A 27,657-nucleotide genomic window follows, 5' to 3' on the forward strand; every position below is an offset into this window, starting at 1 on the left:
TGCGGAGATTGACACATCCCGAGATTGGCAGGCAAGGTGGCAGGTAAGCTGCTAGCTCAAGTCCCAAGAACTGGAGGTCAGATGAACAGGAGTCAGCTGCAGGATCCAGAATGAGCAAAGGCCATGAGCCTTGCCAGAATACCCACTTATATACAGTAGAGGCCACATACCCAAAGGAACTCCCTTTCAGCTGATTGGCTACTCACAGCAGATTCCATCATGGAGGTGATAAGATCATATCAAATCTCATCATAGAAGTGATCACAACATCACTGCAAATGCTGGCCTAGCCAAGTTGACACACAACCTTAACCATCACACCAAGTAATTTTTGAATTGTATTCTGCACATTTTGGATGTTATGTTGTAAAAAAAAAAAAATGTTGTAGAGACTGTGAATTCTATTTGTCTGATGAATATTGATATTTTTATTTTAGTGGCCTTATAACTTGATTGGATTCAAATTACAAATATGTTCTTGGGCCGCAGCTCATTTTTCAGTTTATGTCTTTTCTGTGTACCTGAACAGCTTTGAGTCTGCCCTGTATATTCGTCGTTCAGGAGTTAGTCAGAGATTTTGGGTAGAATTTATTTGGAGAATTTGTGGCTCCTCTTTTTGGGTCTCTCCTTTTCGGGATTTCCCTTTTACTTTACAGGAATTGTAGTCGTTCTGAAGTCTGTCTTTTGGGCAGAAAGACTGGGTTTTCTGTGGTCTTTTAGTTCTACAAGTGCCTACGTTAGCCACTTCTCAGGCTAACGTAGCTGTAAACACACCACTCATCCTGTGCCGGTCCCTTCTTGTAAGTGTTGATTCCCCTCCAGAATCTGCATGCTTATGTTCATTCTCCAGTAGGCTTATGTTGTTAACTTTTTAAGATTTTATGCAGCATTTATAGCTGTTATCTGTGAGAAGATCAGATCCAATAGCTTACTCAGCTATCCCAGAAGTAGAACTGGACACAAATGGGAAAAGAAAAATGGATCAAGGTGATACAAAAAGTTAATGTGGTTGGCTGCTAACAGAAAGGTTGAAGGCTCGAGTTCACACAGAGGTGCTTTGGAAGAGAGGCCTGGCAATCTACTTCCAAAAAACAGCCATTGAGGAACCCTATGGAACACAGTCCTGTTCTGACACATATGGGGTTGCCATGTATCAGAATTGACTTGACAGCAGCCCTTTTTAAAAAAAAAAAGTTCAGAGGACAGAAAGTAAGTCAACTCATTGGGAATGTAGAGTACAATGTTAAGGCTTGTGTGTGTTATGTCCCTTTACTTATTCAAGTCTAGAATGGGATGCTTTTTGTGAAAACATGATAAGGTTGGTAACAATGGATAATCCATGTGAACATGTCTGGTTGGTTGCTAAAAAATTAGGCTACATGTTTAATGTTTGTTTTGTCAGTCAGATATTTTGTAGACCTTTGAAGGCAATATTCCTGTTAATTTGAAAGTTTCTTTCAGGAAAAAAACCTTTTAGGCCCTGAAAAGTTTTAATATAATTTCTCTTTTTAAAAGCTTTAGTGTAGGCCCTCTGTGTATCTTAGCTGTTGAATATTATTTTTTTTAAGAAAGATTGAAATGACGAAGATGCTTTTTCTCAGGTCTATTTAAATATATCTTTTAGCTCTGTATAGATTTCATAAAATATTTTACAGAATGATACATTAAACGTTCACATCACCTTTAAATAATGTAATAGTACAGACTTTATATAATGCTATCGTTATGGCCACATTGTAAGACTACTGCATAAATGTGCCTAAATTATTACTTTTTGTTACTTCATATATACCCGTTGCCGTCGAGTCAATTCCCAACTCATAGCGACCCTGTAGGACAGAGTAGAACTGCCCCATAGGGTTTCCAAGGAGCGCCTAGTGGATTCAAACTGCCGACCTTTTGGCTAGCAGCTGTGGCTCTTAACCACTACGCTACCAGACTTCCACTTCATATATAGTAGTGCAAAAGTATTTTTCTTATAGTGAATTGCGCCCTTAGTGGACACAGATTCAATTACTTGTTAAAGATGAATACTAGTTAATCTTCTTGAAATGAAAATAATATTGATTTTTTATTTTATTAACAATACATCGTGGAGGGGCAAACTAATTCAAAACAAAACATTGTGGGTTTTTAAAATTTTGATATAATTTCTGAGGTTGATCTAACTAATTTCTTTGCTGTTAAGCAGGAGAACCCAAATTATTTGAATCAGAGGAGAATGATATAGATAAATGATTTTTAAAATAAGGGAAATTTAAAATAATGAATTATACCAAATGACTATTTGAACGTTGTTGTCGTTAGTTGCTGTCAACTTGGTTATGACTCATGACAACCCCATGCGTGCAGATAGAACTGCTCCATAGGAATTTTAAGGTTGTTACCTTTGGGAAGCAGATCTCCAGGCCTGCCTTCTGAGGTGCCTCTGGGTGGGTTCGAACCACCAACCGTTGGACTAACAGTTGAGCACCTAACCATTTGTACCACCAAGGGACTACAACTATTTGAATATATGGGGTGAATTTAAAATGATTCATACATTAGTAGGCCTGAAAACTCAGTTAGCAAATGGCAATAAGATGCCTTATCTTTGGATTCGAGATTGTTATTGAAAGACATCAATAGAAATTGCTGTGTATTTGTTCCTTTTGTATTTCATGTTATTACAGCAGGTCTGTATATTCAGTCCAGGTATAATAATCTTAGAAAAAAAAGAAATTGTTATTTTATAAAATAGGTTTATTTTGTTGTCTTTAAAAATTGTTATGTTTTTGGGATCTTTAAAAATGTTGATGCTTTAGATAGGGTGTATCTGGCATTGATGTAACATTTTTCACCCTGTTGTGGAAAAATTATTTCATTAAAATAAAAAATATTTTCAAAGTATTTGTTATTATTCTACAAAAAGTACAAAGGGTGAGAGATTCCCTAGAGCTAAGGTGTTGTGGCTACAGTATACTAGTAAATTTTTTTCAAACAATATTTACCAGGTTTTTATATACAGAAATAAGGATTTTTTTCTTCTTTCTTTGTTATGTTCCAAAGACAAGGTTTTCATGTTGAGGTAGAGAAAAACTGTGCGTGAATTAATAAGAGTGTTAATTAGCATTTATTCAGTGCTTTCTTTCCACAAAGCCCACCACCTGTCAGTTAGTTGTGCTGTTACGGCTTGCTTGTTGCTGTGATATCAGAAGCTATGCCAACTGCATTTCAGATACTAAAAGAGTCATCCATAATGGACTGGTTTCAGCAGAGCTTCCAGACTAAGGCAGACTATGAAGAAAGGTCTGGTGATCTGTTTCCAAAAGAAAAGCCTAATGATCTGTTTCCAGAAATTAGCTAATGGAAACCTTATGGATCACAACAGACCATTGTTGACTTGTTTGCTTCGGACGGGTCATTCGGAGGGATCAATCGCAAGAGTAGGACATCATGTTTGGTGAAGTAGAGGGCCAAGGAGGGTGAGAGAGACTTTTGGTGGAGTAGATTGGCACAGTGGCTACAACATGGACTTGAACTTGCTGGCAGTTGTATGAATGATGCAGGACTGGGCAGTGTTTTGCTCTGTTTTACATGGAGTTGCCATGAGTCGGAGTCATAGTTAATTACAACAGTGTACAAAGCACTGCGCTGAGCACTTTATAAACATCTCATTTAATTCTTACAGTCTTACTGAGTTGGGATAACCCTTTTTATTTCCAGATTATGGATGGGAATTGGAGGCTTTAGATAATGTCTTAGTCATCTAGTGCTGCCATAACAGAAATACCATAAGTGGATGACTTTAACAAAGAGATTTATTTTTTCACAGTCCAGTAGGCTAGAAGTCCGAATTCAGGATGCCAGCTCCAGGGGAAGGCTTTGTCTCTCTGTTGACTCTGGAGGAAGGTCCTTGTCATCAGCCTTCCCTTGATCTGGGAGCATCTCAGCGCAGGAACCTCAGGTCCAAATGATGCTTCTGCTCCTAGCGCTGCTTTCTTGGTGGTATGAGGTTTCCAACTCTCTGCTTGCTTCCCTTTCCTTTTATCTCCTGTAAGATAAAAGGTAGTACAGACCACACAACAGGCAAACTCCTTTTACATTGGATCAGGGATGTGACCTGATTAAGGTGGTACAATCCCACCTTAATCCTCTTTAACATAAAAGTACAATCACAAAAATGGAGGACAACCACACAATACTGGGAATCATGGCCTAACCAAGTTGATAGACACGTTTTTGGGGGGACATAATTCAATCCATGACAGGTTAGGTAACTTGCCCAAAGTTTTACATTTTGTAAGTAGTGGATCTGGGATTCAATCCCAGACGTTCCAACTGTAGAATCTATAATCTTAACAACTGACCTATACTGTTTCAGTGAAATGAATTAAACTTTTATAGTTTAAATTTAAACAGAGTTGTTGCAAGGAAAAGAGCTACTCAAGCTAGCTCAATCAAACGAGATTTACTATAAGGGCACAACAGGGATCTCATAGCAATTTAAAGGGCTCAATTTACAGTTTTTTTTAGAACTAGTCCTAAATGCAGACACATAGTCTTTCTCTTGCTTATTTTTGTATGTCTCCTCTCTCCCCCAAATCTCTTTTTTCTCTTGGCCAGTTCCTTTGTTCACTACTAGTTTCCTATTCCTTTATGATTTCGTTTGCATTCTTGCCACTATGTGGTTCTCCTGGCCCTTCTGCTTTATTTTTTGTTTCCCATTTTTTGAGATAAATCTTACTGCCCCAGCTAATCTTTCAGAGGCAGATCACATTAGTGAATGGGTTGTCCTTTGGTGTCTATCCTGTCTATTCATCTCTGAACAAGAGTGAAGTCACATGACCCAAAACATGGCCACTGGCCCTTAACATGGCCATGGCATTTTCACCTAGAAGTGGGCTATGGGTCGTCAGATTTTGGAAGATTGTCCTGTTGTCGTTAGTTGCCATCAACTCGATTATGACTTATAGCGAGCCCATGTGACACAGTAGAACTGCCTGATAGGATTTTCTATGCTGTAATCTTTACAGAAGCAGATCCCCAGGTCTTTCTCCCATGGAGCCGCTGGATGACTTAGTTTAAGTCAAATTACCAAAGAAAAAGGTGGTCATGTGAAATATTTTACTACATAAGCATTTTTTTCCTTTTTTTTTTTTTTTATTGAGCTTCAAGTGAACGTTTACAAATCAAGTCAGACTGTCACGTATCAGTTTATATACACCTTACTCTGTACTCCCACTTGCTCTCCCCCTAATGAGTCAGCCCTTCCAGTCTCTCCTCTCGTGACAATTTTGCCAGCTTCCAACTCTCTCTATCCTCCCATCCCCCCTCCAGAAAGGAGATGCCAACACAGTCTCAAGTGTCCACCTGATATAATTAGCTCACTCTTCATCAGCATCTCCCTCCTACCCACTGTCCAGTCCCTTTCATGTCTGATGAGTTGTCTTCGGGAATGGTTCCTGTCCTGTGCCAACGGAAGGTTTGGGGACCATGACCGCCGGGATTCCTCTAGTCTCAGTCAGACCATTAAGTATGGTCTTTCTGTGAGAATTTGGGGTCTACATCCCACTGATCTCCTGCTCCCTGAGGGATTCTCTGTTGTGCTCCCTGTCAGGGCAGTCATTGGTTGTGGCCGGGCACCAACTAGTTCTTCTGGTCTCAGGATGATGTAGGTCTCTGGTTCATGTGGCCCTTTCTGTCTCTTGGGCTCTTAGTTGTCGTGTGACCTTGGTGTTCTTCATTCTCCTTTGCTCCAGGTGGGTTGAGACCAATTGATGCATCTTAGATGGCTGCTTGTTAGCATTTAAGACCCCAGACGCCACATTTCAAAGTGGGACGCAGAGTGTTTTCATAATAGAATTATTTTGCCAATTGACTTAGAAGTCCCCTTAAACCATGGTCCCCAAACCCCCGCCCTTGCTCCGCTGACCTTTGAAGCATTCATTTTATCCCGGAAACTTCTTTGCTTTTGGTCCAGTCTAGTGGAGCTGACCTTCCATGTATTGAGTATTGTCCTTCCCTTTACTTAAAGCAGTTCTTATCTACTAATTAATCAGTAAAAAACCCTCTCCCACCCTCCCTCCCTCCCCGCCTCGTAACCACAAAAGTATGTGTTCTTCTCAGTTTATACTGTTTCTCAAGATCTTATAATAGTGGTCTTATACAATATTTGTCCTTTTGCCTCTGACTAATTTCACTCAGCATAATGCCTTCCAGGTTCCTCCATGTTATGAAATGTTTCACAGATTCGTCACTGTTCTTTAGCGATGCATAGTATTCCATTGTGTGAATATACCACAATTTATTTAACCATTCCTCCATTGATGGACACCTTGGTTGCTTCCAGCTTTTTGCTATTGTAAACAGAGCTGCAGTAAACATGGGTGTGCATATATCTGTTTGTGTGAGGGCTCTTATTTCTCTAGGGTATATTCTGAGGAGTGGGATTTCTGGGTTGTATGGTAGTTCTATTTCTAACTGTTTAAGATAACGCCAGATAGATTTCCAAAGTGGTTGTACCATTTTACATTCCCACCAGCAGTGTATAAGAGTTCCAATCTCTCCACAGCCTCTCCAACATTTATTATTTTGTGTTTTTAGGATTAATGCCAGCCTTGTTGGAGTGAGATGGAATCTCATCGTGGTTTTAATTTGCATTTCTCTAATGGCTAATGATCGAGAGCATTTTCTCATGTATCTGTTATCTCTCTGAATATCTTCTTTAGTGAAGTGTGTGTTCATATCCTTGCCCACTTCTTGATTGGGTTGTTTGTCTTTTTGTGGTTGAGTTTTGACAGAATCATGTAGATTTTAGAGATCAGGAGCTGGTCGGAGATGTCATAGCTGAAAATTCTTTCCCAGTCTGTAGGTGGTCTTTTTACTCTTTTGGTGAAGTCTTTAGATGAGCATAGGTGTTTGATTTTTAGGAGCTCCCAGTTATCTGGTTTCTCTTCATCATTTTGGGTAATGTTTTGTATTCTGTTTATGCCTTGTATTAGGGCTCCTAAGGTTGTCCCTATTTTTTCTTCCATGATCTTTATCGTTTTAGTCTTTATGTTTAGGTCTTAGATCCACTTGAAGTTAGTTTTTGTGCATGGTGTGAGGTATGGGTCCTGTTTCATTTTTTTGCAAATGGATATCCAGTTATGCCAGCACCATTTGTTAAAAAGACTATCTTTTCCCCAATTAACTGACACTGGGCCTTTGTCAAATATCAGCTGCTCATATGTGGATGGATTTATATCTGGGTTCTCAATTCTGTTCCATTGGTCTATGTGCCTGTTGTACCAATACCAGGCTGTTTTGACTACTGTGGCTGTATAATAGGTTCTGAAATCAGGTAGAGTGAGGCCTCCCACTTTCTTCTTCTTTTTCAGTAATGCTTTGCTTATCCGAGGCTTCTTTCCCTGCCATATGAAGTTGGTGATTTGTTTCTCTATCACCTTAAAAAATGACGTTGGAATTTGGATCGGAAGAGCATTGTATGTATAGATGGCTTTTGGTAGAATAGACATTTTTACTATGTTAAGTCTTCCTATCCACGAGCAAGGTATGTTTTTCCACTTAAGTATGTCCTTTTTAATTTCTTGTAGTGGAGCTTTGTAGTTTTCTTTGTATAGGTCTTTTACATCCTTGGTAAGATTTATTCCTAAGTATTTCATCTTCTTGGGGGCTACTGTGAATGATATTGATTTGGTTATTTTCTCTTCGATGTTCTCTTTGTTGATATAGAGGAATCCAAGTGATTTTTGTATGTTTATCTTATATCCTGAGACTCTGCCAAACTCTTCTATTAGTTTCAGTAGTTTTCTGGAGGATTCCTTAGGGTTTTCTGTGTATAAGATCATGTCATCTGCAAATAGAGATAATTTTACTTCCTCCTTGCCAATCCGGATGCCCTTTATTTCTTTGTCTAGCCTAATTGCTCTGGCTAGGACTTCTAGCACAATGTTGAATAAGAGCGGTGATAAAAGGCATCCTTGTCTGGTTCCCTTTCTCAAGGGAAATGCTTTCAGGTTCTCTCCATTTAGAGTGATGTTGGCTGTTGGCTTTGCATAGATGCCCTTTATTATGTTGAGGAATTTTCCTTCACTTCCTATTTTGTTGAGAGTTTTTATCATGAATGGGTGTTGGACTTTGTCAAATGCCTTTTCTGCATCAATTGATAAGATCATGTGGTTTTTGTCTTTTGTTTCATTTATGTGGTGGATTACATTAATGGTTTTTCTAATATTAAACCAGCCTTGCATACCTGGTATAAATCCCACTTGGTCGTGGTGAATTATTTTTTTGATATATTGTTGAATTCTATTGGCTAGAATTTTGTTGAGGGTTTTTGCATCTATGTTCATGAGGGATATAGGTCTGTAATTTTCTTTTTTTGTAATGTCTTTACCTGGTTTTGGTATCAGGGATATGGTGGCTTCATAGAATGAGTTGGGTAGTATTCTGTCATTTTGTATGCTCTGAAATACCTTTAGTAGTAGTGGTGTTAACTCTTCTCTGAAAGTTTGGTAGAACTCTGCAGTGAAGCCGTCCGGGCCAGGGCTTTTTTTTTGTTGGGAGTTTTTTGATTACCGTTTCAATCTCTTTTTTTGTTATGGGTCTATTTAGTTTTTCTACTTCTGATTGTGTTAGTTTAGGTAGGTAGTGTTTTTCCAGGAATTCATCCATTTCTTCTAGGTTTTCAAATTTGTTAGAGTACAATTTATTGTAATAATCTGATATGATTCTTTTAATTTCAGTTGGGTCTGTTGTGATGCGGTCCTTCTCGTTTCTTATTCGGGTTATTTGTTTCCTGTATTTCTGTAGTCAGTCTAGCCAATGGTTTATCAATTTTGTTAATTTTTTCAAAGAATCAGCTTTTGGCTTTGTTAATTCTTTCAATTGTTTTTCTGTTTTCTAATTCATTTAGTTAAGCTCTAATTTTTATTATTTGTTTTCTTCTGGTGCCTGATGGATTCTTTTGTTGCTCACTTTCTATTTGTTCAAGTTGTAGGGACAGTTCTCTGATTTTGGCTCTTTCTTCTTTTTGTATGTGTGCATTTATCGATATAAATTGGCCTCTGAGCACTGCTTTTGCTGTGTCCCAGAGGTTTTGATAGGAAGTATTTTCATTCTCGTTGCATTCTATGAATTTCCTTATTCCCTCCTTGATGTCTTCTCTAACCCAGTCTTTTTTCAGGAGGGTATTGTTCAGTTTCCAAGTATTTGATTTCTTTTCCCAGTTTTTCTGTTATTGATTTCTAGTTTTATTGCCTTGTGGTCTGAGAAGATGCTTTGTAATATTTCGATGTTTTGGATTCTGCAAAGGTTTGTTTTATGACCTAATACGTGGTCTATTCTAGAGAATGTTCTATGTGCGCTAGAAAAAAAAACACACTTTGCAGCAGTTGAGTGGAGAGTTCTGTATAAGTCAATGAGGTCAAATTGGTTGATTGTTGTAATTAGGTCTTCCGTGTCTCTATTGAGCTTCGTACTGGATGTCCTGTCCTTCTCCGAAAGTGGTGTGTTGAAGTCTCCTACTATAATTGTGGAGGTGTCTATCTCACTTTTCAGTTCTGTTAAAATTTGATTTCTGTATCTTGCAGCCCTGTCACTGGGTGCGTAAATATTTAATATGGTTATATCTTCCTGGTCAATTGTCCCTTTTATCATTATGTAGTGTCCTTCTTTATCCTTTGTGGTGGATTTAAGTTTAAAGTCTATTTTGTCAGAAATTAATATTGCTACTCCTCTTCTTTTTTGCTTATTGTTTGCTTGATATATTTTTTTCCATCCTTTGAGTTTGAGGTTGTTTGTGTCTCTAAGTCTAAGGTGTGTCTCCTGTAGGCAGCATCTAGACCCATCGTGTTTCTTTATCCAGTGTGAGACTCTCTGTCTCTTTATTCATGCATTTAGTCCATTTGCATTCAGTGTAATTATAGATAAGTGTTTAGTGTTGTCATTTTGATGCCTTTTTATGTGTGTTGTTGACAGTTTCATTTTTCCACTTACTTTTTTGTGCTGAGACGTTTTTCTTTGTAAACTGTGTGATCCTCATTTTCATAGTATTTGACTTTATGTTTGCTGAGTCGTTACGTTTCTGTTGGTTTTTATTTTGAGTTATGGAGTTATTATACCTCTTTGTGGTTACCTTAATATTTACCCCTTTTTTTCTAAGTAAAAACCTAACTCGTATTGTCCCGTATCTACATAAGCATTTTTTAAGGTGCATTCCACAAAACATTAGTTCCAGAAAATGGCCTGTGAAACTTGTAACTTTGGCTAATTATATATGGGACACTGCTTAATGTATTTACTTCTTGGAGATTCACAGTGTGGACTGACATACAAAAATTCTGAGAAGTCCTGCAATATGGAAGTTTGATTATCTCTTTTTAATATAACGTTTCCCGTACTTAATTCATCACAGAACTCTCCTTGCATGTAGTCTTGTTCAACAGTGTTTTGGGAAGCATTTCGTTAACAGTTTAATATTTTCTTTTTGGAGGGTACAATTCATTAACGTTATAAAATGCTATTAGTGATTCTACCTGGCAGTCACTGACAGTATAAGAGGATGGTTAAAAACATGGGCTTTGGCATCAGATTTATTGGATGTCACCTTAGAGAAGAACCTAAGCTTTCTGGGCCTCAGTTTGCTTCTCTGTGATACTCCCTATCAAGTACTTAGCCCAGTATCTAACATAGTAAATAATGAATGGTGACCTGTAAAATTACCTGTGTTTCTACTAGAAAATATTTGGGTGTCAGGGCAATTATTCTTCTGTAATAGGACGTTATTACATTATGTGTTGTTGGTAGGTGCTGTCGAATTGGTTCTGACTCATAGCGACCCTGTATACAACAGAATGAAATGTTGCCCAGATCTGCGCCATACTCACAATCGTTGCTATGTTTGAGCCCATTGTTGCAGCCACTGTGTCAGTCCATCTTGTTGAGGGTCTTCCTCTTTTTCGCTGACCCTCTCTTTTACCAGATGTGATGTCCTTCTCCAGGGACTGGTTCCTCCTGGTAATGTGTCCAGAGTACATGAGGCGAGGTCTCACCATGCTTCCTTCTAGGGAGCATTCTGGCTGTACTTCTTCCAAGACAGATATGTTCATTCTTCTGGCAGTCTATGGAATATTCAATATTCTTCACCAACACCACAACTCAAATGCATCAGTTCTTCTTCCGTCTTCCTTATTCATTGTCAACCTTTTGCATTCATATGAGGCAATTGAGGATACCATAGCTTGGATCAGGTGCACCTTAGTTTTCAAGGTGACATCTTTGCTTTTTAGCACTTTAAAGAGGTCTTTTGAAGCAGATTTGTCCAATGCAATACATTGTTTTATTTCTTGACTGCAACTTCCATGTGTGTTGATTGTGGATCCAAGTAAAATGAAATCCTTGACAACTTCAGCATTTTCTCCATTTGTCGTGAATGCCGGAAGAGACTCTGAAACTTGCTTTTGAACATAGAGTAGGTAAAGTGAACAGAAGATTTCAGAGAATGGCTCTTAGAAGGCAAAGTAAGTATTGTAGTGAAATGTGCAAAGATTTGGCATTAGAAAACCAAAAGGGAGGAGCACATTTGGCATTTCTCAAGTTGAAAAAACTGAAGAAAAAATTCAAGCCTTGAGTTGCAATATTGAAGGATTCTATGGGCAAAAAATTGAATGATGCAGGAAGCATCAAAAGAAGATGGAATGACATGTGTTAATGTTGGCAGAAGGAAAGGCAATACATAATATGGGAGATGTCAGCATAACATGACCAAGGCAAGAGAGGATACTGAGAGAAATGCAGCAATAAAGGGCAACTATGGTAACTACTATAGAATAGTCAATTCTGCAACAATAGTTTTAACAAGTAGTAATTTATGAATGGATACACAGGTAGATAGATATGCCAAGAGGTGAGGGAGGGTGTAAGGGAGCAGACCCACCAGCAGATACAGGGTTGGTTGATGGATATTTCTAAATACATGACTGCAGGTGCTCCTCATATATTAATATAGACAATGGGGCACACAAGTGGCGGAGTCAGGGAAGCCTCTTAGACATAACCAAACACCTTGCAGAATGAAGTTCCTAAGTTTGAAGGCAGAGGACCATAGACTTGGGGGACTTTTATGTCAACTGGCACGGCATAGTTCATAAAGAATGCTCTACATCCTACTTTGATGAGTAGCATTTGGGGTCTTCAAAGCTTGCGAGTGGCTATATAAGGTACAACTATTGGTCTCTTCCAGTCTGGAGCAAAGGAGGGTGAAAGAAACCAAAGACTCAAGGGAGCAATTATTCCAAAGGACTAATGGACCACATGAACCACAGCATCCAAGACCAGAAGAACTAGATGGTGCCTATATGCCACTACTGACTGCTCTGACTGGGAACACAACAGGTGGTTCCGGACGGAGTGGGAGAAAAATGTAGAACAAAAAATCAAATTCACAAAAAAGACCAGACTTACTGTTCTGACAAAGACTGGAGGAACCCCCAAGACTATGGCCTCAAGATAGCCTTCTGACCTGGAGCTGAAGCCATTCCCGGAGACCACCTTCCAGCCAAACAATAGACAAGCGCATAAAATAAACAGTAACACCTGAGAGGTGAGTCCTTTCCACACTGCCGTAATTAACTGGGCTAGGGCTTGGTATTAGTGATGTATAGGTAGGCTGGTGGCTTATAAATTGGCCTGGCCCAAGAACTGTGTTAATTAATTCTGTAGTAAAAAATGACAAATTGACTCAGTCTCATCCTTTTCCTCAGGAAATTTGAACATGAGATAGCTAGACAAGGCAGTAAGCAGAAGCTGCAGGAGAGTAGAAACCACATAGTAGAGAGAGCAGTCGTAGTGGAGAGGAAGAATAGGCATAACCAGAGTTATAGTAGAAGCAGAGTCAGGAAACTGAATTATTATGACAATGATCAACTATAGCTCCTAATGGGATCCCAACTTTATTTTATCCTCAGGAGTGTTTTAGTTCTCAGTCAAGCCTGATTGTGGAGACTTTTCTTGTGCTTTCACACTTTCCACATGTTCTTACACGAAACTCTCATTGTGAAGTGACTTGAATGAACCTGCATGTAGTTTAGGAAGCCAAAAAAAGCCCATTTTGCATGATGCTTTTACCCATATCCTTTAAGTAAAGCACAGTATTTCACTTACTTGATGTGAAGGGGGCTTAAGACAGGTGGGAGGATCAGGTAGTTTGCTTCTGGTATTATCGATCAGAGAACTTGATTGAAATCCTGCCACTTTCTTGTTTTGACATAGTTAAAACCCATTGCCGTCGAGTCGATTCCGACTCATAGTGACCCTAGAGGACAGAGTAGAACTGCCCCATAGAGTTTCCAAGGAGTGCCTGGCGGATTCGAACTGCTGACCTTTTGGTTAGCAGCCGTTGCACTTAACCACTACGCCACCAGGGTTTCCTTTGACATAGTTAGTTGCCTCATAATATGGTAGAGTACAGTATTGGGCTGAGGAGACCAGAGTTTATGGCTCTGTCACCCATGAGCTATGCATGATTTCAGATAACCCTCTTAAGTTCTTAGACCATGGTTTTGTTTCTATACTTTGAATTAGTCCAACTGTTTTTTGTCTAAAAGGGAGGCTCTTATCGAAATTGATCATCATTGTTCATAAGCATTTAGAAATGGTTAGAGATGACAATAAATCTAAAAAATGAGAGAGGAAATATGTGGTCAATCTAAGTAAACATTAAAATATTGTTGCCCCTAAACTAGGAAAGTCTAATAGTATTCAGCCTTACCCTGTTTATGAGAAAGGAATGCCTGCAGGGTAATACATTAACTTATCTAATTTTACTGCCATGTGTTCCTGTTTTTCTCCTTTATTTGTATTTCAAATAAAAACAAACAAACAAAAAAACCCAGTGCCATCGAAATATTTATAATTATTTCCTCTGAAGAACTTGATAAACAGGTAGATTTTTCAGCTAGTGCTTACCTAGGCTTTTTATCTAGAGTCAACTTGATAAGGGGGACAAAAGACCAAATCTCTTTTTTCTGCTGGAGCATCTTGATCTGTGAATTCTCTTAAATCACTGACAGACTGAATTAATGCAGTAATATCTTAGGTCAATGGTGATTCTTACCCTTATAAGAGAAAGTCCTCCTTTTAGCAAAAACTATTGCAGACTTCTCTGAAGTACTCATTGGGCTTTTTGTATTTGTAGATTAGTACTTTTTTTTTCACTTAAGTATTAAAAGATTGTGTGATTCAGAGATTCTTTACCATAAAATTGTTTTTCCTCACAGAGCCAGGAACAAAAAGAAGTTAAAAAAAAAAAAATTCTAAGCAGTCAAGATCACTGCCTTAAAGACCACGTACTAATGTGCGGATAGGATTTACTTCTGATCTTTTACAGTTCTTGCACCATCATTCCCAAAAGAAAAAGACAGACTTTCAGAAAGAAAAGTTGTGACTTTATTTCCACTCCTTTTCTCCCATCATTGTCTTTTTCCTAAGATTTTATTTTTGTCAAATTATGTATGTACAAGTTTTAAAAAGTCAAATAGTTCTATAAAGTTTCTTATAAAAAAACAATATTCCTTACCACTCCTCTCTCATCTCTCCTACCGTTTTTCTCTTCCCCATAGGTAAACTCTGGCAACTTTTAAAACTGATTCTTTTGGTATTTGCTTCCTGTAGCAGGAACTGCTACTTCTCCTGCAGTATCTATTTCTACCTTTGGTTTATAGCTGGGTAGATGGCTACCTGAAATAAAGACATGTCCCAATTTTCATGCAACTAGTTGGTGTGATGTATTTGAGTATTAAATAACATGACAAGTATAAGGTCACTTGTGACTTCTATGACGTCTTTTTAAAAGGAAGAGACACAACTTTCATTGCCCTCTTTTCTGCTGGTTGGAAGGTGGATGCAATAGCTGGAACCTGAGCAGCCATCTTGGACCAGGAAGTGAAAGCTGTGTGTTGAAAATTATAGAATGAAAAGGTAATTTTGGATCTTGCATACCTGCCCTGGATTTCTTAATTTATATGGAGGAGAAATAATTTAAATTATTAGCTATGGTTGCTTGAGGTTTACAGTTACAGCCCAATTTAATCTTAACTAATATACATCCATGTCACTAAATAAATTTTGTATTACTTTTTTTTTAAAGTCTGAATTTCAAGGCTTCCATTATTGAAAAGGAAACACCCTGGGTATGCTTTAACCTTCATATTCTTTTTAGAGGCATGGACATGGCCTTTTTATTTTTTAATTGTGGTAAAAATATGTATAACCAAACATTTGCCAGTTCAACAGTTTTTAAAAAACAATATTTTTGGTGGAAGTTTACACAGCAAATTAGATTCCCATTGAACAATTTCTGTACAGATTGTTCATTGACATTGATTATATTTTTCGTGATGTGTCAACATTCTCATTTCCATTCTGGTTGTTCTGTTTCCATTAATCTAGTTTCCCTGCCACCCACGCCCCCATTACCTTCTCATCTTTGCTTCAGAGTAAATGTTGATTGTTTGGTCTCATATAGGTGATTTTTAAAAGTAGCACAGTACTCATGGATGATATTCTTTATTTTATGAGCCAATCTGTTATTTAGCTGAAAGGTGACCTCTGGGAGTAGTTTAAGTTCAAAGTTAAGTTCAGACAATAGTTTTGAGAGGTCGTCTAGTCTGAACTGGTCAGTGAATCTAGACTTTTTAAAAATTTGAGTTTTGTTCTATATTTTCCCCCATTGGCCAATTCAACAGTTTTTACATGCACTATTTGTGACATTGATTGCGTTCATCATGTTGCATAACCATTCTTACCGCTATCCTTTTTCCAAGTTATTCTACCACCGTTAACAGAAACTCAATGCCTCCTTAAGCAGTGATTTCCACTTACCTCCTCTGTCCCACCTCTGGTAACCACTAATAGACTTTGGTCTCCATACATTTGCCTATTTTATGTAAGTGGGATCATACAATATTTGACTTTTTGTTTTTTACTGTGGATTAGGTGAAAGTTCAAGAGCAGATTAGGTTCCCATTTAAAGTTTGTACATAAAGTGTTCTGTGACATTGGTTTCATTCCCCACAATGTGTCAGCACTCTCCCCATTTCCATCCTAAGTTTCCCATTTCTTCCTGATTTTCTACCCCTTCCTGCCTTCTCATCTTTGCTTTTGGGCAGTTGTTGCCCTTTTGATCTCATGTAATTGATTGTTCTAAGGAGCACGTTCCTCTCGGGTGTTATTGTTTATTTTATGGCCCTGTCTATGGTTTGGCTGAAAGGTGGTCTCCAGGAATGGCTTCAGTTCCAGCTCAGGAGGGTGTCTTAGTCTTGGGGGTTCCTCCAGTCTTTGTCAGAACAGTAAGTCTGATATTTTTTGTGAATTTGGTTTTTTGTTCTACGTTTTTCTGTGACCCTGTCCAGGACTCTTCTTTGTGATCCCAGTATGAGTGGTCGGTAGTGGTAGCCAGGCACTATCTATTTCTTGTGGTCTCGGGGTCCTGTAGGCTGTGGTTCATGCGGTCCATTAGTCCTTTGGACTGATCTGCTCCCTTGAGTCTTTGGTTTTTTTTCACTCTCCTTTGCTCCAGACTGGAAGAGACCAATAGTTGTATCTTACATAGCCATTTGCAAGCCTTTAAGACCCCAGATGCTACTCACCGAAGTAGGATATAGAACATTGTCTTTATGAACTATGTTGTGCCAATTGATGTAGATGTTCCCTGAGTCTAAGGTCCTTCACCTTTGAGCCTCAGAATTTTGGTCCTGTGAGTTGTTATGTCTAAGAAGTTGCCCTTGTGTGCTCTATTGTCTGTATTAATATATAAGCAGCACTTAGAGTTAGGTATGTAGAAATAGCCACCACCGAACCTATATCTGCAGGTGGGTATGTTCCCTAACATCCTCCCATACCTCTTGGCATTTCTACCTGCCAAGGTATCCATTCATAAATTACTGTTTGTTAATATTATTGTTGCAGGATTGTCTATGCTGTAGTAGTTAATCATCGTTGCTCTTTGTCCTTTCATTCCCCTCAGTGTTCTGCCCTCGGTCATGTTTTACTGACTTCCCACATATTGTGTATTGCCTTTTCCTTCATCATTATTAACATGTGTCTCCTGTCTATTCAGAAACCCTGGTGGTGTAGTGGTTAGGAGGTATGGCTGCTAACCAAAAGATCAGCAGTTTGAATCCACCAGGCACTCCTTGGAAACTCTATGGGACAGTTCTACTCTGTCCTGTAGGGTCACTATGAGTCGAAATCCACTCGATGGAAACAGGTTTATCCATTTGGTCATTTTTCCACTCTCCCCCTCCCATCTCTGGTAACCATCAAAGAATTTTTTTTTCTTTCCTGTGTGTAAACCTTTTCTTGTTTCTTTATGATAGTGGTCTCATATATTTGTCTTTTTGTGACTGACTTATTTCACTCAGCATAATGTTTTCAGGGTTCACCCATGTTGTAGCATGTATCAAGACTTCATTTCTGTTTGACTGAGTAATATTCTGTTGTATGTATATTCCACATTTTGCTTATCCATTTATCTGTTGATAGACATTTTACTTGTTTCCACCTTTTGCTGCAGTGAACGCTGGTGTACAGGTTTCTGTTTGTGTTCCTGCTTTCTTTGAGTATCTGAAATATTATTCTTTCTTTTTTTTTTAATTGTGCTTTAGGTGGAAGTTTACAGTGCAAGTTAGTTTCTCTTCCAAAAATTTATACACAAATTGTTTTGTGACATTGGCTACAATCCCCGCAATGTATCAGCTGTCTCCCCCTTTTCACCCTGGGGTCCCCGTTTCCATTTGTCTAGTTTTCCTGTCCCTTCCTGCCTTCTCATCTTTGCTTTTTGGCAGGTGTTGCCCATTTGGCCTCGATCGATCTAAGACGCGTGTTCCTCCCATGTGTTATTTTTCGTTTTATAAGCCTGTCTAATCTTTGGCTGAAAGGTAGGCTTCAAGAGTCACTTCAGTTCTGAGTTAGCAGAGTGTCTGGGGGCCATAGTCTTGGGGGTTCCTGCAGTCTCTTTCAGACTAGTAAATCTGATTTTTTTGGTGAATTTAAATTTTATTCTGCCTTTTACTCCTGCTCTGTCTGGGACCCTCTGTTGTGATCCCTGTCAGAGTGGTTGGTGGTGGTAGTTCTTCTGGGCTTAGGCTGGTGGAAGTTGTGGTTCATGTAGTGTATTAGTCTCTTGGAGTAATACTTTGCTTTTCTTCATTTTCTTTTGCTCCATACAGGATGGGACCAATAGATGTACCTTAGATGGCCACTCTCAAGCTTTTAAGACCCTAGATGCTACTTATCAAAGTAGGATGTAGAATATTGACTTTATGAGTTATATTATGCCTTTTTCCTAGATGTCCTTCAAGACCGTGTTTCCCAGCCGTCAGCCCTAGTAACTCGGTCCTTCGAAGATGTTTGGATGTGTCTAGGAAGCTTCTATGACTGTGTCCCCTTTGTGCACTATTATATATATGTATATACATGCTGTACGTATAAATAGGTATGTAAAAATATTCACAGCCTAACCTGTACATGTATGTCAGTATACTCCTATATACCCTCCTTCCCCTATTCAGTATATATACCTATGTATGTATCTGCTTGTAAGTTATTATTTGTTTTACTGTTGTTGTAGGGATGTATATGCTGTAGTGTTTATGGTGGTTGCCTGGTTTTTTTTTCTTCTTGTCTTCCTTTGAGTGTCTTTCTTTGCCTTGGGCAGGTTGTGCTGACCTGCCTATGTAGTATATTGTCTTACCCTTCACCAAAGTTAACTATCTAGTTAGTGGATTCCCCTCCCTACCCCTCCTCTCCCTCCTAACCATCAAAGATTATTCATTTCTGTATATAAACCTTTTCTTGGTTTTTATGATTGTGGTCTTATATTTATCCTTTTGTGATTGACTTAGTTCACTCAGCATAATGGAGATTCATCCATGTGGTGAGGTGTTTTGCAGATTCATCATTGTTCTATATCATTGGGTAGTATTCCACTGTGTATATATGTACCATAATTTTGTTTATGCATTCATCCGTTGATGGGCACTTAGGTTGTTTCCATCTTATTGCTATTGTGAATAATGCTGCAGTGAACATAGATTTGCATGTCTATTCATGTGACAGCTCTTGTTTCTCTAGGATAAATTCCTAGGCCTGTGATTGCTGGATTGTACAGTATTTCTCTTTAAGGAGGTGCCATATTGTTTTCCATAGTCATTGTACTGTTTTACATTCCCACCAGCAGTGTATGAGAGTTCCAATCTCACAGACTCACCAGCATTTATTGTTTTGTGAATTTTTGATCAGTGCCATTCTTGCAGAGGTGAGATGGTATCTTATCGTGGTTTTGATTTGCATCTCTAATGGCTAATGATCATGAGCATCTTTTCATGTGTTTATTGGCTGCCTGAATGCCTTCTTTGGTAAAGGCATTTCTGTTTGGGTTGTTTGTCTTTTTATTGTTGAGTTGTTGAAGTATTCTATATATTTTAGAGATTAAACCTTTATCAGATATGTCATTGTCAAGAATTTTTTCCCCCAGTCTGTAGGTTCTCTCTCTCTTTACTCTCTTGGAAAAGTCTTTTTTTAAAAATTTTTATTGTGCTTTAAGTGAAAGCTTACAAATCAAGTCAGTCTCTCACACAAAAACTTATATACACCTAGCTACTGGAAAAGTCTTTTGATGAGCATAAGTCTTTGATTTTTAGGCGGTCCCAGTTATCTAGTTTATCTTCTGGAGTTTGTGCATTTTTAGTTCGAATTGTTTTTATTCTTATTGATAGTTTGGGTTGGCTAGAAATAATTTCTCCTCAGAAGTTTTGAAGTTCCTGATTCACTTGTCTTTTAGATTCTAAGGTTGCTGAGGAATCCAGTGCTACTCTGATTCTCAGTCCTTTGTATGGTACTCAGGTTCCCCTTAGTTTTTGGGATCTTTTATTTATCCTGATTTCCTGCAGTTTCATCCCTTGAGTTAAATCTTTTTGTATTCTTATTCTGGGCATGCAGTAGTCTCTTCCAAACGGGAAGCCTATGAATTTATGTTTTTCCATTTTCCATGATCTGTACTCTCTCTTTCTGCAACTCCTGTTATTAGGATGTTGGACCTCCTGGACTGATTGTTGTTGTTTATCTATCTTTACTTCCCCTTTTTCTTTTATTGACGCTTTCATTTGTACTGTCATTTTTTAGTTAAATAGCTCTTTTTGTCTCTGAATGTTTCTTTTTGTAACATTTTGTCCTTGCTTTTTATAGATGAAATGTCTTCTGTTATCTCTCTAAGGATATTACTTTTTTTTTTTTTTAATGTTTTTGTTTCCTTGAATAATCCTTTTAATTCCCTCCTTTTTTTCTTTTCCCTATTTGTTTTGGTTTTGATCTTCTGTGTTAGAGGCTTTTCTTAGCTGTCTCATCTTGTACCCATTGTGAGTCTTTAAACTATGGACTTAACTATTGGGTGATCTTGCTGGACTATTTCATATGATGACCTCCCTGGTGTTTTATCTTGAGTTGGTCACATCTTCCAGAGAAGGGTTTTCCCATTTTTTCCCTGGGAGGAATAGGTCTGGTTACCAGAATTTTGGGAGCCAAGGAGGAGAAAATTGCTTGGGATTTCAGCACTCAGCGCATGACCTTTTACATAATTCTTCCTCCTCTCAGCATGATAGTACTATTTTCAATTGCCAAGTATTCCCCTAGGCCAGTTATCTTTTACTTTATTGCTTCTTGATGGCAAGCTTCCAGTCTTCTGCTAGGATGGAGGAGGGACAGTCACTCTGCTTTTTAAACAGGCTTTCAGATAGGTCTCACTCACCGTCTATTTCCAGAAGTATCTGGTACTGCCAATGCAGAGCCTGTAGAGGGTTATGAAGTGTAAATCTCGTACCTTCTTGTCTTTCCCTGCTGATGGTTTAGGATTTAGTGTTCTGAGTTGAGCTAGTCCATCTAAACTTGTCCATCTGCTTTTCAACTTCCAATCTTGTGTTGTTTTACCCTCTACTGGTTTTTCCTTTCTCTGTTTGCATTGCTAATTATTGTTTCTTTGATGGCATCTCTTCTTTATTTTAAAACTTTTGAAACAAAAAAATTTGAGATATAGTAGTTTTATTTTGTTTATTGACTATAAGACACAATCAAATTTCTTCAGAATTGTTTTTAAATTTCAGAATTTTCTGAGTGTTAATTATTTTGCCAGATTTATTTGCTTTGTAAATAAGGCAAGTCGACTCTAGAAAGGTATTTTTAAGATTAAGATAACATATCTTAAAGTAAAGAGTCTGAACAGTTTGTACTCTTTGCTTTATCGGGTAGAGCTTATACTGTTTTTCTTCTTTTTTTTCATTGTCATAACAACATGATATGCTCTGAATTTTTTCCCTATAAGCTCTCAGCCCTACCCTTTGAGTAAGACGGGTAGATATTAAACTGGAAGAGAAATAGATTCAGGTAAAAATAGTAAGAGAAAATTTACTAATAATCGTAAAGAAATGTGAGACATTTTTTCTTTCACTCAGGAAATATTTGAGTGCCTGTTATGTGACAGTGGTGTACAAAACGAACATGATCCCCTGTCCTTGTAGAGTTTATAGTCTCTTAGAGAGACATACCAAAAAAAAAAGGTCTTGAATGACCGTTGCCTACCATGAAAAACTATGTTAATGTTTACAATACTCCAAAACAGTATGCTTCTCAAATTTTAATGTGCATGTGAGTCACCTGGGGTTGTCGAAAATATAGATCATGATTCAATAAGTCTGGGGTGGGCCTGAGATTCTGCATTTCTTTCTTTAAAAAAAATAATTAACTTTATTTAGGTATAAATTACATATGATAAAATTCACACTTTTAAGTGTACAAGCAACAATTTTTTTGAAAAATAATTTTTATTGTGCTTTAAGTGAAAGTTTACAGATCAAGTCAGTCTCTCACACAAAAACCCATATACACCTTGCTACACACTCCCAATTACCCTCCCCTTAATGAGGCGGCCTGCTCTTTCCCTCTACGCTGTCTTTTCGTGTCCATTTCGCCAGCTTCTAAGCCCCTCCACCCTCTCATCTCCCCTCCAGGCAGGAGATGCCAACATAGCCTCAGGTGTCCACCTGATCCAAGAAGCTCACTCCTCACCAGCATCCCTCTCCAACCCATTGTCCAGTCCAATCCATGTCTGAAGAGTTGGCTTCAGGAATGGTTCCTGTCCTGGGCCAACAGAAGGTCTAGGGGCAATGACCACTGGGGTCTTCCTAGTCTCAGTCAGACCATTAAGTCTGGTCTTATGAGAATTTGGGGTCTGCATCCCACTGCTCTCCTGCTCCCTCAGGGATTCTCTGTTGTGTTCCCTGTCAGGGCAGTCATTGGTTGTAGCCGGGTACCATCTAGTTCTTCTGGTCTCAGGATGATGTAGTCTCTGGTTCATGTGGCCCTTTCTGTCTCTTGGGCTCGTAATCACCTTGTGTCCTTGGTGTTCTTCATTCTTTTTTGATCCAGGTGGGCTGAGACCAATTGATACATCTTAGATGGCTCAAGCAACAATTTTTATCAAATATATATTATATACAATATAAATATGTATGTATATATAAATAAAAAAGATATATCCTTGTAACAACTACCGTAAAAATTGAACATTTTTAACAAGTTCCAGGTGATGCATCTGAGGACCACACTTTAAATAGCACAGGTCTAGTCATCAATTCAAGGAGCACTGGTAATGCAGCATTTAAGTGCATGGCTGTTAACCTAAAGGTTGGCGACTGGAACTCACCCAGTGGCTCTGAGGGAGAAGACCTGGCGATCAGCTTTAGTAAAAATTACAGCCAAGAAAACCTTATGGGGACAGTTCTCCTCTGTCACAAGGGGTTGCTATAAGTAGGAATTGACCTGATGGCTCCCCAACAACAGCACAACACAAAAACAATCGTTAATTTAAAGGAGTCTCGGTGGTACAGATGGTTAAGCGCTCAATACTAGCTGCTTAGTACTAAGCAAAAGCTTGACGGTTTGAACGTACTCCGTGGCACTGGGAAAGAAAGGCCTGACAGTCTGCTTCTGAAAGGCCACAGCCTTGAAAACTCTATGGATCACAGTTGTACTCCAAAAAACATGGGGTTGCCATGAGTCCAGATCGACTTGGTGGCAAAGAACAAGAATCATCATTTCAGATTTTAATCCCCAAAGCTGAAATAACTCAATATTGTATCAATGGAAATTTTTTGTTTGACATTTACCTTAAAGGTGGTGGTAATTGCATACATATGTTTTAAAATAATTTAGTTTGAATGGATAATGAAGCCTCATGAGTTCAAAAGGTTCCCAAGTTAGACAGTGAGAACTGTCTTATCCCTGCCTCCCAGCTACCCAGTTTCCTTTTGGACACTGAAAATGTAATTAAAATTTCAACAATTTCATAATATCTAAATATCAAATTTACTTAGATACTATAGGGTCGCTGTGAGTCGGAATCGACTCGAAGGCACTGGGTGGGGTTTTAAGTATCAAATTTACCCAGTTTCCTTTTGGGGAGCAAATAGTTTCCTGTGTATTTTCCCACAGATATTCTGTACATAGAGAAGTAACTACATATATGTATTTTCTACGTAAGGAGCCCTAGTGGTGCAGTGGTTAAGTGCTCAGCTGCTAACTGAAAGGTTGGTAGTATAAACTCACCCAGTGGCTCTGTGGGAGAAAGATCTGGGGATCTGGTTTGGTAAAAAATTATAGTTGAGAAAACCCTATGGGGCAGTTCTCTGTCACATGGGGCACTATGAGTTGAAATCGACTTGATAACACCTAAGAATGACAACATTTTCCATATACCTCTTCTTTTGTTATTAACATGGTCACAGTTCTAGAGGTATGGTTATAGATCGATTTGTTGTATCTGTTCACCTATTGAAGGACATTGGGTTGTTTGCAGTTTTTGGCTGTTAGAAGTAAAGCTGCTAGGAACATTCTTGTGTAAGTCTTACATGGACATAAGGCACCGTTATTTTGAAGTCTCCTTCTGATAACTATTGTCTGGATCCCTGTGAATCTTGTTTTTTTTTTTTTTTGGTAATCTCTCCTTCTATGTCTGATCATATTTGATTGAGTGTTGGACATTGTACATAGGGAAGTTGTAGAAATAACCTAAGGTTTATGATGAGGATTCATATTTGCTTTTATAATTTGTTGTTGTTAGTGTCCATCCAGTTGATTCTGACTCCTGGTGACCTTGTGTACAGGGTAGAACTGTGCCATAAGGTTTTCAAGGCTGTGACCTTTCAGAAGTAGATCACTAGACCTGCCTTCCGAGATGCCTCTGGGTAGGTTTGGACTGCCAGCCTTTTAGTTAGTAGTCAGGTGTTTAACTGTTGGCGCCACCTTAGGACTCCAGTGATGCTTAGTCACCTTAACCCCGTTTTAAGGACTGAAGTGATTTGAGGCTAGGCTTCAATCCTAGACATAGTTTACTCCTTCTTAGGGAATAGCCCTTAAGGGTATGGACTCCAAGCATGGAGTATTTAGCAAAGCTTCCTTTTCTATCAGAAACCTGGTGGTGTAGTAGTTAAGAGCTAGGCTGCTAACTAAAAGGTTGGCAGTTTGAATCCACCAGGCATTCCTTGGAAACCCAATGGGGCAGTTCTACTCTGTCCTTTAGGATCGCTATGAGTCAGAATTGACTTGACTGCAGTGGGTTTGGTTTTGGCTTTTTCCTCTCTATGGCACCCTGGTGGCACAATGGTTAAGAGCTCAGCTGCTAACCAAAAGGTTGGCAGTTTGACGTCACCAGCCCCTCCTTGGAAGCCCTGTGAGGTGATTCTACTCTGTCTTATAGGGTCACTATCAATCGGAATGTACTCAGCGGCAAAGGGTCACTCTCTCTATGAGCTTGTCAAAAGCTCTGCTTATCTTCATAACCTTCAGCTGTCTTTGCAGAGTAGCCAGATGCCCTAAGGAAAAACTGGCCCAAAATACTGGTCTTACCTCTGGGTTTCCTTCTTTTCCTCTTGGATCTGTGCTGTGTAATTTTTTTTTTTTTTTTTGCATTGCTTGCTTTTTAAAGCCTTTAATCAGTCAATTTTAATGTTTTGTCCAGCTTTTCTGATTGTTTACATCATGAAAGTTGCTTCAAATTACTGAATATATATTAGTAGAAGTAAGAGTTACACTATTTAAATGAAATATTTTGTCAAATGTTTGTTGGCATTTTAATTTATTCTTTTGTACTCTTTGTAGTCATGTGAGAACCATTATTTTATAAGGATGATGAATATCTAGATGAATATCTAGATGCATCCATGTTGGATGATGAATATCTAGATCCAGTAATGATTCAGATTTCCTGTTATGGGTTTATAAAATTCTGGGGCATTGTCAATGATAGTTCTAGAATTGGTCAGTGATGGTTGTGGAGTTGTGAAGAACTGGAGAAGTGTTTTCTCAGTTTTCAAAAAAGGGAAGAAGTTTGATAACTATAGCTTGGTGTTACTGTTGGTCAGATTCTCACTGGATTTTAAAACATGCCTCATGTTCACCTGAAAAAGGAAGTGTGATTACCATGTCTACCACCTGTCTGTCAGCTTGTTGTTCTTCAGTGGCTTAAGTGTTGCTAGGGTGCTGGAATCTATATCATCAGTGTTTTAAATACCAGCAGAGTCACCCATCGTGGTCAGGTTTCAGTGCAGCTTCCAGATTAAGACAGATTTTGTTACTAATAACCAATCTGACACAAAGAGTCCTTGTCTTTTCCCAAGTAAGAATACACACGAAAGACAAACTTTATCTTCAGCAAGCTTTATTTTGCTTGAGTCAAGCAAAAGGAGTCAGCAGGAGACTAAGCCTCTCCAAAAGGCTGACTCAAAAAGGGGAGCAAGGCTAGGGCTTATGTGGGTTCGGTGGAAACAGTAATGAATATTTAGTGGGGTTCTTTCAAGGGGTGGGTACTTCTTAGAGCAGTGATTCATGTTAATTAGGTTGCGTGTGCATCTAGAATCCAAGATGGAACCTGCTGGTATTCAAGATGGAGTCTTCTCGGCAGCCCTTCGCATCACTTATTATAGGATATAGTGCAAGCGTGCTGATCTTTGGCACTATATCGCCATCTTTGGAGGGCTAAGGAAGGTTAAACAGTGGTCACACTTTGTTCTTCTGCACATGTGGGAGCCTGTAAAGGGGGAGGGGACTAGAAAAACACTGAGAAGTTTCAGTCTTGTCTCATGTTGACAGGATGTGGTTCCTGTTTACTCAACTTCTAGATGGTAATCTTTTAACAGCTCTTTTGTTCCACCAACACAGTTAACCCTAACTGTCTCAACTAGAAAGAAAAGCCTGGAAATCTACTTCCAAAAATTAGCCAGTGAAAATCCTGTGGATCACAACAGAATGTTCTCTGATACAGCACTGGAAGATTGAGCCCCTTAAGTTGTAAGGTACACAGAAAATGCAGTGACTGCGACAGTGGACTCAAGCATACCAACAATTGTGAAGATGGTACAGGACTGACCAATGTTTAGTTGTGTTGTTCACGGAATCACCATAAATTGGCGCTGGCTCTGTGGCAACTGATAACAACAGTTAGCGTGTATTCATGAAAAACAAACAAAAAAATAGTTGCCATTTATTCAGTACTCACACGTGTTGAGAATGAGCCACGTACTTGATATTACCTCATCTAGTCTTTATAATGGTTACTGGTTTTAGTCTTTATAAGTAGTCTAAGGTATTTGTAGTAGAGATGACCAGTGCTCATCCGTATCTGTTTCTCCTTCCTTGGCACGCAGAAATACTACCTTTGTAGCCCTCCTTGCACATATGAAGGACCATGTAGCTAATTTTAGCTACTGAAACATGAAGAAACTGATATGTCACATCTGGGCTGAGGTTGTTCCGCTTTTATTCCCTCTTTTACTCAACTGTAGCCACACTAGTTTTCTTTGTGTTCATCCAGAACACCAACCTTATTCCCATTGTTCTTTATGCTTTGAATGCTCACATCCTTTTCATAAAAAAAAATAAAGAATGATCTGTTTGAGATGACGTTTGAGTTGTGACCTGAATATGAATGAAAAGAATTAAGAAGTAGGGGATTTTGATACCAAATAATTTTTGATCCTACCATTTGATAGGGTAGAAGTAAAACAAAGTCTAATAGCTATAACTGCACACGCAAAATTTTTGTTGTTGATGAAAATCTGGTAGAAATAAACTCCTCTGGCAACATTTATATCTAAATTTTGACCTGGAAAAAATAGACTTGGTTAAGTAAAGGGAACCTATTATGACAGAAAGCGAGGAAAAATAAAAAAAACATCATGATAGAAGCTAACATTTCTAAAATTTGATATGGATATAAAATAAACTTACATCATTATTATAGAACGAACATGATAAAAAATCCGTCTAGCCTTAAATTCCGCAAAAAAAAAAAATTCTGCAGTACATAAAGTTGATCAAGTTAGGTCACTGACTTAGTGCAATTGGTTCAGGAAAAAAAAATGCATCTTTGGGATCAGGGTAAAGCATTTGCAAGATCAAAGTAGCGGTAAAAACAACAACTTCCACTGCCATCCTAAGTAAAAACAGTAAAATTCTTCTGCATACCTGTTTTTTAAAAATCTTAGTATTTTCTAAATGTCACCCTGTGAGTACCTATGGAAGAACCCAAGGAAGTATATAAATGAGATAAATCAGTGTTTGTATTGA

General features: G+C 38.4%; 1 protein-coding gene across 4 annotated transcripts in view; it reads left to right on the forward strand.

Moving 5' to 3' along the window:
- SBF2 (SET binding factor 2) overlaps positions 1-27,657 on the forward strand; it is a 518,200-nt gene that overhangs the window by 37,730 nt on the left and 452,813 nt on the right. The window contains exon 1 of one of the 4 annotated variants that reach the window (XM_064288440.1): positions 12,252-12,586. The exons of the other annotated variants lie outside the window; for them this stretch is intronic. The gene's annotated coding sequence lies outside the window, so the exon portion shown is untranslated. Of the gene's footprint in view, positions 1-12,251; positions 12,587-27,657 lie in introns of those variants that run through there. 4 annotated transcript variants of the gene reach the window in all.

This window comes from Loxodonta africana, chromosome 7 (genome assembly GCF_030014295.1).
Source record: "Loxodonta africana isolate mLoxAfr1 chromosome 7, mLoxAfr1.hap2, whole genome shotgun sequence".
In the NCBI taxonomy this organism is placed as follows: Eukaryota; Metazoa; Chordata; class Mammalia; order Proboscidea; family Elephantidae; genus Loxodonta; species Loxodonta africana.